Genomic DNA, 9549 nt, shown 5'->3' with positions numbered 1-9549 from the left:
GGTTTCCCACCAATCCTTGATGTGGGGGGTTGCTTTGAGAAGAGCGAAAATAATCTTTTCCCGAATGGAAAAATCATGAACATAAAAATAACCCTCTAGCAGATTTAACCATTTATCGATGACATATGCGTCTATATGACCCTCGAATATGGGGATTTCAAAATTAACTTGTACCTTAAATGGTGTGGCGTTTCCAGAGTAGCCGTTGGAAGCCGATGCATCGCCCTTGGGTAGAAGCTGAAGGATCTTGGCAAAGTTGTCCATCATTGTGTTCCTTTGTTGCTGGAGAGCTTCTTCTAGCAAGATTTTGATCGGATCTCCTGCCCCCTCATCTTTCTTTTCATCTGCCATGGGAGGCCGTCAAGATTTGCGAGGCTGGCCTTGCAAAGGTTCGATCAATTCAAGCCCTAACTCCTTATATCCCGACCTCGTTGGGGACATGCAAAGAAAAAACAGAGAAAAAAAGCAGACCGCTTTGATACCAGTGATCTGGATTTAAACAGGAATGCAAAAAATTACAGAGATAACCATAAACACAAAGGTGCAGCGTAAATAATACTTCATTTCATTAATGTAAAATACTGAAATATGCTTACAAACAGGAATGGAAATAAACCAGCTAGGGCGATGGTAGCTTATCTTTGAGAAGAGATGTGGTGGCTACATGCCTTTGAACTACCTTACAATGAGGCTCAAGGGCCTTTTTATTATTGAACAATAAGAGAAAACCATAAACAACCAAAACCCTAACCCAAGGAGACGTAACACCAAAAGTTTATGGGCCCCGTTGGGGTGAGTTAGACAGTCAACTTCCCAGTGTCACGACTTGGTCATATTATCTCCGTTTGATGTGCATGATAGCCCGTTGGAAAGATCTCTCTGAAGACTACGACGGAAGAGACGATTTTAAACAGAAAATCAATTTTAAACTCAATTTTTGGCTCTAGCTTTTTCCTTGCATCCTTCGTAACATGATAGTAAAATGATGAACCAAATATCTTGAAGTGTGCCACATCTAGTTTCTTACCTGAAAAATCTTCTTCTGGTGTACTCATCCTGAGAATCTCATTAGGACTCATGTTTTTCATATATATAATTGTGTTGCGCGCTTCAGCCCACAAGTGAAATGATAGGCCCTGATCATGTAACATCACCCATGAAACTCCCACAATACATATGTTCTTCCTTTTATCCACCCCATTTTGTTGAGGGTTATGGGGTACTATTAACTCTCGTTGAATTCCTTATGATTGATAGAAGTTCTTGATTTCATTTGACACATATTCTCCATTGTTATTGCTCATGATAGCCTTCACTTACCTGCCAGTGTCTTTCTCAACAAGCACTTTAAATTCACAAAATTTAGATAACGTCTTATCTTTCTTCTACATGAAGAAAATCTAGCAATTACATGAGAAATCATCTACAAATATTACATAATACATGTGCTTGCTCATTGAGGTTGTCAAGAATGGTCCACACACATATGAGTGAACTCTTTCAAGGATTGCTTGCACTCTATTGTCCTTACATTGAAAGGTGGATTTGGTGTACTTCCCCAATATACATCCTTTGCATGCATTTCTTTTCACTAGTGTACCCTTTGGAAGTCCTGTAGAAATCTGTTACATGATCTTCAAACCTCTGTGGTGCAAGTGACCCAATATTCTATGCCACAACTCACTGATGTCTCAGCTCTGCACCTTCTCTGCTTTTGTGCTCAAAGCAACATAGTCTTCTACATCCAATTTGTAGAGTTTCTTCAATTGAACCCAATTTGCTTCACTTGTTCTAAAGCTATGTGATGAAGGAAATCCTTTCCTTTTCTAAATATCACATCGTAGCCATGGTCCACCAACATAGCAACTCAAACCAAATTCTTCTTCAAACCCTGAACATATACGACATATTTTAATGTGAGAGGAGAACCAGACTCCCTCTGAAAAGTAACAATATTGATGTTGGTCGTGCCACACCCTCCATCATCTCCCATTTAGATGTGCATCTGGAGGGTCCTTCTCCTCCAAGTCACCAAAGAATTATTTGTTGTCAGTCACATGGAATGAGGCTACATTAGTAAGATACCACACACTACCCATCACCGATGTCACCATGAAAGAAATGAAGGTGAAATTGAACTTGAATTATGAAGCAAGAGCCTCATTTGCTACTCCTCCCTAGGGCTTACTGCTGACCTTCTTGTGTAGACACTTCGTGGCATAGTGTCCCAGCTCATGATAGTGAAAATTTTTAATCTTTAAAAAGTCCTTCTTCTCGCCGCCTTGATTAGAATATGATTGGAATGGGATGACTTCCCTTTCCCTTTATTCACCTTTCCAGCTAAGGCACATTTCTCCTCATTATCATGCTTGGATAATGTTCCATCTCTGGTGTTTCATTGATTCTCTTCTTGCACCAAGTCAGGCCACAACTTCTCCCACTTTGGTAGCTTCTCCCTCCCATTTACCAAATCTTGGTAGTTGTGCCAACTCATGGGAAACCATAAAAGTGTCAGGCTAACTAAATAATCTTCATCAATTGTAACACCAACAGTTCCAAACTCATCCCAACATTGGGTGAACTTGGTCAAGTACTTTCGTATTGTGTCGCCCTTCTCCATCTTGATTTTTATGAGCTTTCCCTTCAGTGCCATCTTCCTGTGATCACTGTTGTTTGGAAATAGATCTGTCAAGGCCTTCCACATTTGATATGGAGTGTCCTTACCATGGAGGTTTGAGATAATATGACCTTGAACTCCTTTTAGGATAATCCTTCTCACCTTTGCAACACATTTTCTCTACTCTACTAGATCCTGAGCATCAATTGGCTTGGGAATATCAATGTCTATGAATTCCTTTATCTCGTTGTCTTCCAACACTACCTCCATCCTATCCTTCCAAGCAATATAGTTCTAACTACCCTCAAGGGCATATTTGAGTCTCAATCCGTAGAATGAATTCCAACAAACTCTGAAGAATGACACTGCAAATTCGATTTCACCTGCAAAAGAATAACTCGTATTCTCCTCTTCTAGAGTGATTTCTGCTCTGATACCATGTAGAAATTCCTTGTAGATTCAAATTTATAATTGTAATTTATTAAAAAAATAGACTTGAATCTACTCTACTCATCAGCTGAAACAATTAAACGATCGTTAAATCACAAAGCATGCAAGAGAAAGAATTCAATCAACACATTACACAATGATTTCATGGGTAAAGACATAGTTAAAAAACCCTCCTATCTGTATATTGCATTAGTCAAAAAATATTAGAAGATTACAATGCTTTTCTAAAGCCCAAGAAACCTTTGCACTATCTCTATCTGGCTCATAGATTCCCAAACAAGCCTAGGCCAATACTTAACTAATTTCTCGCTTTCCCAGCTCCCTATTTCCTTGTGTTGTTTCCTTGGGAATTAGCCACTATTAATTAGGGAAATTCCTCAATTGGAGTTGTGTAATCCATCATAGGCCTTCCTCTGACTTCATGAACCACCTATACAATTCAGATGATTATACAACTGATCGTAAATTGTCCCTGAACTCCAATCTCAATTGGGTAACTCTCAGATCTAATATGCATGAGTTATTTATGAGTGAATCATCAATTAACTGGTTGAACACGTGAAGGAACACCCCATTTTCTGACCTCCTTCTAGTTCCTCCATCAGTTGGAACTAGTCTAACTAACTTTAACTCAGTTAAACTGAATTAATTAATTACAACTCAAAATAACCTCAAACAAGGCTCCATAATGTAGGAGACACTCTACATGACTTAATTTATACCATCAACTCAAATTAACTGAGCCAAATAAGTTAAATTAATTTAGTTAACTAATAGAATTTGTCATGTAATGTGGAATTACAATTTTATCCCTCATTTAATTCAAGGAAAAAATTAAATTAGGATTTTCTTGTTGCATTTTCAACAAACAATTCTAAACTTAAGTATGGAAATGTGAAAAAATCCATCTAAATGAATCAACTTCATGGCGACCAGATATACATCATGGATCCATGCTCATATTGACTCAATATGAACATAGTCATCATTATATAGTGTGGATCTATACATCAATCGTGAAAACTCCATGCAGCCTGGATGGATGAAACTAGATTCAGGGTCTTCATCACTACCACTCGATAATATGAGTCTAACCATGTGAATGAATGTGTTGAATTTAAACTTGGTAGACACCCTCTGATTATTAGTCAATGATGAGGATTGTTAACAGGTGCGAGAGGAACCACCAATAATGACAATGGCCCTCAAGGTACACTAGCACAATCTATGAAGTGTGAATGAATAATCTGAATTCAAACACTTATAAAATCTTCTGATTGAAAACCAATGATGTGAACTTGTTGTCAAAAGTGAGGATAACTGCCATTGATGCATGCATTTTGCAAGGCACTAAAGGGAGTTTCTAATTCATCTTCATAGATAATGTGTTTAAGTCGATAGGAAATGACCTGTCGTAGGAGGGCCTTGATGTATCCCCCATCAACAACATGAAAAAGGTATCAATATTTTGAGTATGACAAACATAGTAATTCAAGACTTAATTAGGGATGGTTGATGTGAAAGAGGACTATAAGTACTAAAAAATATTTTCACTGAGGTTGAACTTCTCTTGAACATATTGACGACATTATATGGAGTTGGCATCACCTACTCAATATGGGATTAAAAACTAGTATGAAGACTTTCAAGGAGGTGTGATCACAGATAGGTAAGTGCATTTCCCAACCCAATCAAACACGAAAGTGTTTCAAGAGCGACTTACTGCCAAACACTGACTCTATACATTGTTTTCCCAATGTTCCCCACCATTTTTGGAAAGTACCTCTTTATTTTTACACAAGCTTGAGGAGGATAGCATATGCTTGTAGTATAAGCTTATCCTTTAGATAATAACCTCAAAGTATTTTTAACAAACCCTGGGAAGGAGTGGTTTGATCTCATCATGATTGACAAGCCCTACACTCTTGACATTTTACGAGTCCAGTGAAGGGGTAACTTGACTTCTTTTTCACATTTAGAGAGTTTGAAAAAGAAATAAAAAGAAAAATCCATAGTGTTAATTTTTGTAAATTTAGTCCCCCAAGTACAAAAAAGTGTAAAATGATACAAGGGATAACTCTTTTGACCATGATTGATCAAAGTATACTTTTTTCGTAAATAGTTTATGTAGTTTGTAAAAGGGGTAAACTTATATTAGGCAGATGTTTCTTCATATACTTTTACGAGCATGAAAGAAACAAGTTTAATCGACAATCTTTTCATATTTCGAGAGTTAGAAAAGGGTTTAAAGGTAACTCCGAAGGGTTTATTTTTTGCTATTAGTTGAAAGAGCTTGAAAAATTAATAAAAAGTATGCTCTTGTCAAAATGATTCACTTTTTAAAAACTATCCTGTAATCTACACATGTAAATTCAAGCTCATTATATCCGCTCAAAAATAACATAAAATGACCAAAAAAATTGAAATTTTGAACAACTAGGTCAAAATATTATTAACGTAGACCATTTTTGGTTATAAAAGTAAAAAAAATCATTTTTACCATTTTTGTTTGTTCACCATTTGAGAGCTCTGATAGTGAATTTTCCCCAAATCTTCAAGAACCAATTGTGATTATTCCAATGGATCGATGGTGACTATTGGATAGGGAGTAGCACGAGGGGCACACATATTTCTATTGTAAATTTGTCAAGCATGACATTTTTGGACTGCAAGAATACAATCCTTAAACATAAAAGGTTGAGAATATCCTGCATGGAAGATCTTTTGAATGACTAGGGAACCCAACTAGGAAAACCCTCTGCTTGATGAGAATTTTATTGATAAAAAAACTGACCAATAGATATCTTTCATAATAATTGTTTTAATATAAAATATACACACATCTTTCCTACTTTTTATAAGCTTGAAACCCTTACAAGACTACTAATCTTTGTTTCCCTCCGGCAACCTGTGCATAAGCTTCTCTTGCACACTCGTCCTCTCACAATCTCCATGCACAAACTTGTGCTTCCTATTGCTTGGTCTCACCAACTCGTGCTCACAAAAATAATGATTAAACTTGTGGCTTCGTTCCTCCTTTTAAATGAAATTCAAATGGTTAAAATTAGTGAGTTTCTAATAAAGGAATTGAACTGGATATTTTTCAATTAACAAAAGTCAACATAACTAGTTAACTGGATCATCTTAAAATTTAGGAGGCTAACTCCATGTTATAGTGTTTTCTCAAAAACACTTAAGACTATGGATGACAAAAAGTCTCAACAATATAAATGGATGCTAAACATTGTAGATCTGTAGCAACTGATAGAAACAAAATCTGCCAAAGTCCTAATCTATGCCACAATCATAGTTAAACAAAATAATGAAACAATAATAACTCCAATAATCTAATGGAAACCGTATATACAAAGAATAGATTTTATTATAACACCTATGAAGGGAACAAATAAATGTTACCAATCCACCTCTATGGGATGGGTTCTTAGCTATCCTCAAACGTCTTCAGCTTGTGTAGAATCTCTCTCCTCTATAATGTGTAAACCCAACAAATAAAAAGTTTGAACTCAATGGGAACTCAAATGGAAGAAAAATGGTGTGCGACGGTGATAATAATCAGAGTTACAGTAGTGATTGCAACAATGAAAATAATGAAAAGTGAATAATGAATGGAAAACTCTTCTATTTATAACAAAATATTGAGTTATCTTCGAATAATGAGCAATAATAAAATATTATTAACCCCATTCTTGGAATAACCACTTGGAATGTTTTATTATATTTGGTTAGGAGGGAAAAAGTATTTAAAATTTTATGTGACTTTTATTTAGAAATAATAAATAAATAAATGATTTATTTATCATCTCAACAAATATGGTTAAGGAATAATAAACAAATAATGATTAATTTAATTATTCCTAAGGGATTTAGTCAAACTTGACAAGGAATAATAATTAATTAGTGATTAATTAATTATTTCTAGAGAAAAATAAGATAATTAATGATTTATCTTTTTATTTTTCATAACTGGGTCAAATATGACAAGGAATATTAATTAAACAATGGTTTAATTAATTATTCCTAGAAGATAATTAAATAAATAGTGATTTATTTAACTATTCTTCATGGGTTTAATTATAAATTACTTAACAAATGTGGTTTATTAAGTTTCTCACAGTGAAAGCAATTTTACTATGGTAAAATTGGCCTTACATAGTGTACTTCAATCCATCTAGTAAATAAGGCTAGACGATCAATTTTTTGGTGATAACAGATTGCCCACCAACATACGAGTGTTAGGAGCAACATTTCAGAGAGCTATGGATGTGGCTTTTATGGGTCAGGGAAAAAAATTTGTGGTTATTTATCTTGATGACATTACTAATTTTTCTAAATCTGATGAGAAACATCTAAGGCACTTGATCAAGGTTATTGACAGGTGTAGTAAGTTTGAGGTATCATTGAACCCTAAAAAGTATTTGTTTGCTATCAAAGAAGGAAAATTATTGGGCCATATAATCTCAAGGGAAGGAGTGGTAATTGATCCCAAGCGTGTGTTTGCCATTGAAACATTGACCTTACCTAGAAACAAGAAAGAAATTCAAGATTTTCTGGGTAAGATTAATTTTTTAAGGAGATTCATCCCGAATTATGCAAAGATTGTAAAAGATATAACTGACATGCTTCGAAAGGATCATGAAGACAAATGGACTGTCTCTTCTAGGCATGCATTTGATCAGATCAAGAAATCTATCTTCGAATCTCCCACCTTGGCCAACCCTGATTATACTAAACCATTTAGTATCTTTTCTTTTATCTCAGAAACAACCCTCGCTGTTGTTCTATTACAAAAGAATGAAGATTCCCATGACCAGCCCATAGCCCTTTTCAGTAAGGTTATGAGAGATATCGAGCTTAAGTATGACATAATCGAGAAGCAAGCCTATGCCCTTATTCAAGCCCTGAAATCTTTCAGGATGCATGTCCTACATTCACCTATTACTACTTATGTTCCTAATGGTGCTGTAAAAATCGTTTTAACTCAACTTGACACTGATGGGAAAAGAGGTAGGTGGATAAATAAAATAATTGAGTTTGATCTAACTTTCAAAAATACAAAGCTAGTAAAAGACCAAGGATTAGCCAAGCTTCTAGCAGAATCCAATTGCAAAGTTCTTGGAATCAATTCTATTTTAGAAGTACAAGGGAAGAATCCACAAGAACCTTATGTCCTTGCACAAGGGAAGACTCCACAAGAACATTTCCAAATTTTACAAGGGGAGAATCCACAAGAACCTTCTCTTCAACCTAAAGAAAAGAATCCACAAGAACCTTTACCTTCGGATCAGATTAGCCCTTTACATATTAATGACAAATTTCTATTGTCAGATTGGTATCAAGACATTGTAAATTTTCTACTCCATTTTGAATGCCCGACATCATTTTCCAAATCCCAGTGTAAAAATCTTAAATTGAAAGCACTCAAGTACTCCATCATAAATGCAAATTTGTACTGGAAAGATCCACTAAATATTTTGTTATTATGTTTAACATAATCAGAAACTGAAGGAATCATTGATCATTTTCGTACAAGATTTTGTGGAGGACATTATGCTCGGAGAGCAACAACATACAAGATTTTAAGGAGAGGATTTTATTGGCCAACATTGTTCTTGCAAGTAGGGGTAAAGGTCAGAGGTTGTGTTCCTTGTCAGATGTTTGTTGGTAAGCAGAAACTAGCAGCTCTTCCATTAGTACCATCGATAATCTCAACGCCTTTCCTTCAATGGGGATTAGATTTTTTTGGAGAGATCCATCCCACTTCAAGTAATCAACATAGATGGATCCTCACAGCAACATACTGCTTCACTAAATGGGTGGAAGCAATTCCGGTAAGAAATGCTACCGATTCAGTAGTAATTAAATTCGTTGAATAAAATATCCTATCTAGGTTTGGTTGCCCAACTCAGATTGTCACAAATAATGTAGCAGCATTCTCTATTATTAAAATGATTGATTTTTTCCAGAAATATCAGATTCAGTTACATCATTCAACTCCGTACTACCCTCAAGGTAATGGCCTCGCAGAATCCTCAAATAAAAGTCTGGTAAAGGTAATAAAAATGACCCTAGAAGATCATAAAAAGAGTTTGGACTCTCATTTAATTTATGCAGTATGGGCAAATAGAATAACTCCAAAAATATCTACTGTGAAATCTCCTTTTCAGTTAGTCTACGGGAAAGATGCAAATTTTCCCACCAACTTGGCTTTCCCAGTTTTAAAATTCTTGCAGGACTCAACAAATGAACTTGATGATTTTTCAAGAAGTATAAATCAGATTATTGAACTAAATGAAAACAGAGATGAATTTTAATACAAATTGAAGAAATATAAGAATAAGATGAAAAGCCTGTTTGACAGAAGAGCCAGGGAAAGGGACTTCAGGGAAGGTGGTATAGTTCTAATATGGGACTCCAAGAGGGAGGAAAAGGTAAAGCATGGTAAGTTTGATAACCTATGGTTT

The sequence above is a fragment of the Pinus tabuliformis genome, chromosome X (genome assembly GCF_031772625.1).
Source record: "Pinus tabuliformis cultivar Carrire ecotype Pingquan chromosome X, CPIR1, whole genome shotgun sequence".
In the NCBI taxonomy this organism is placed as follows: Eukaryota; Viridiplantae; Streptophyta; class Pinopsida; order Pinales; family Pinaceae; genus Pinus; species Pinus tabuliformis.
This window is presented reverse-complemented; position numbering follows the sequence as displayed.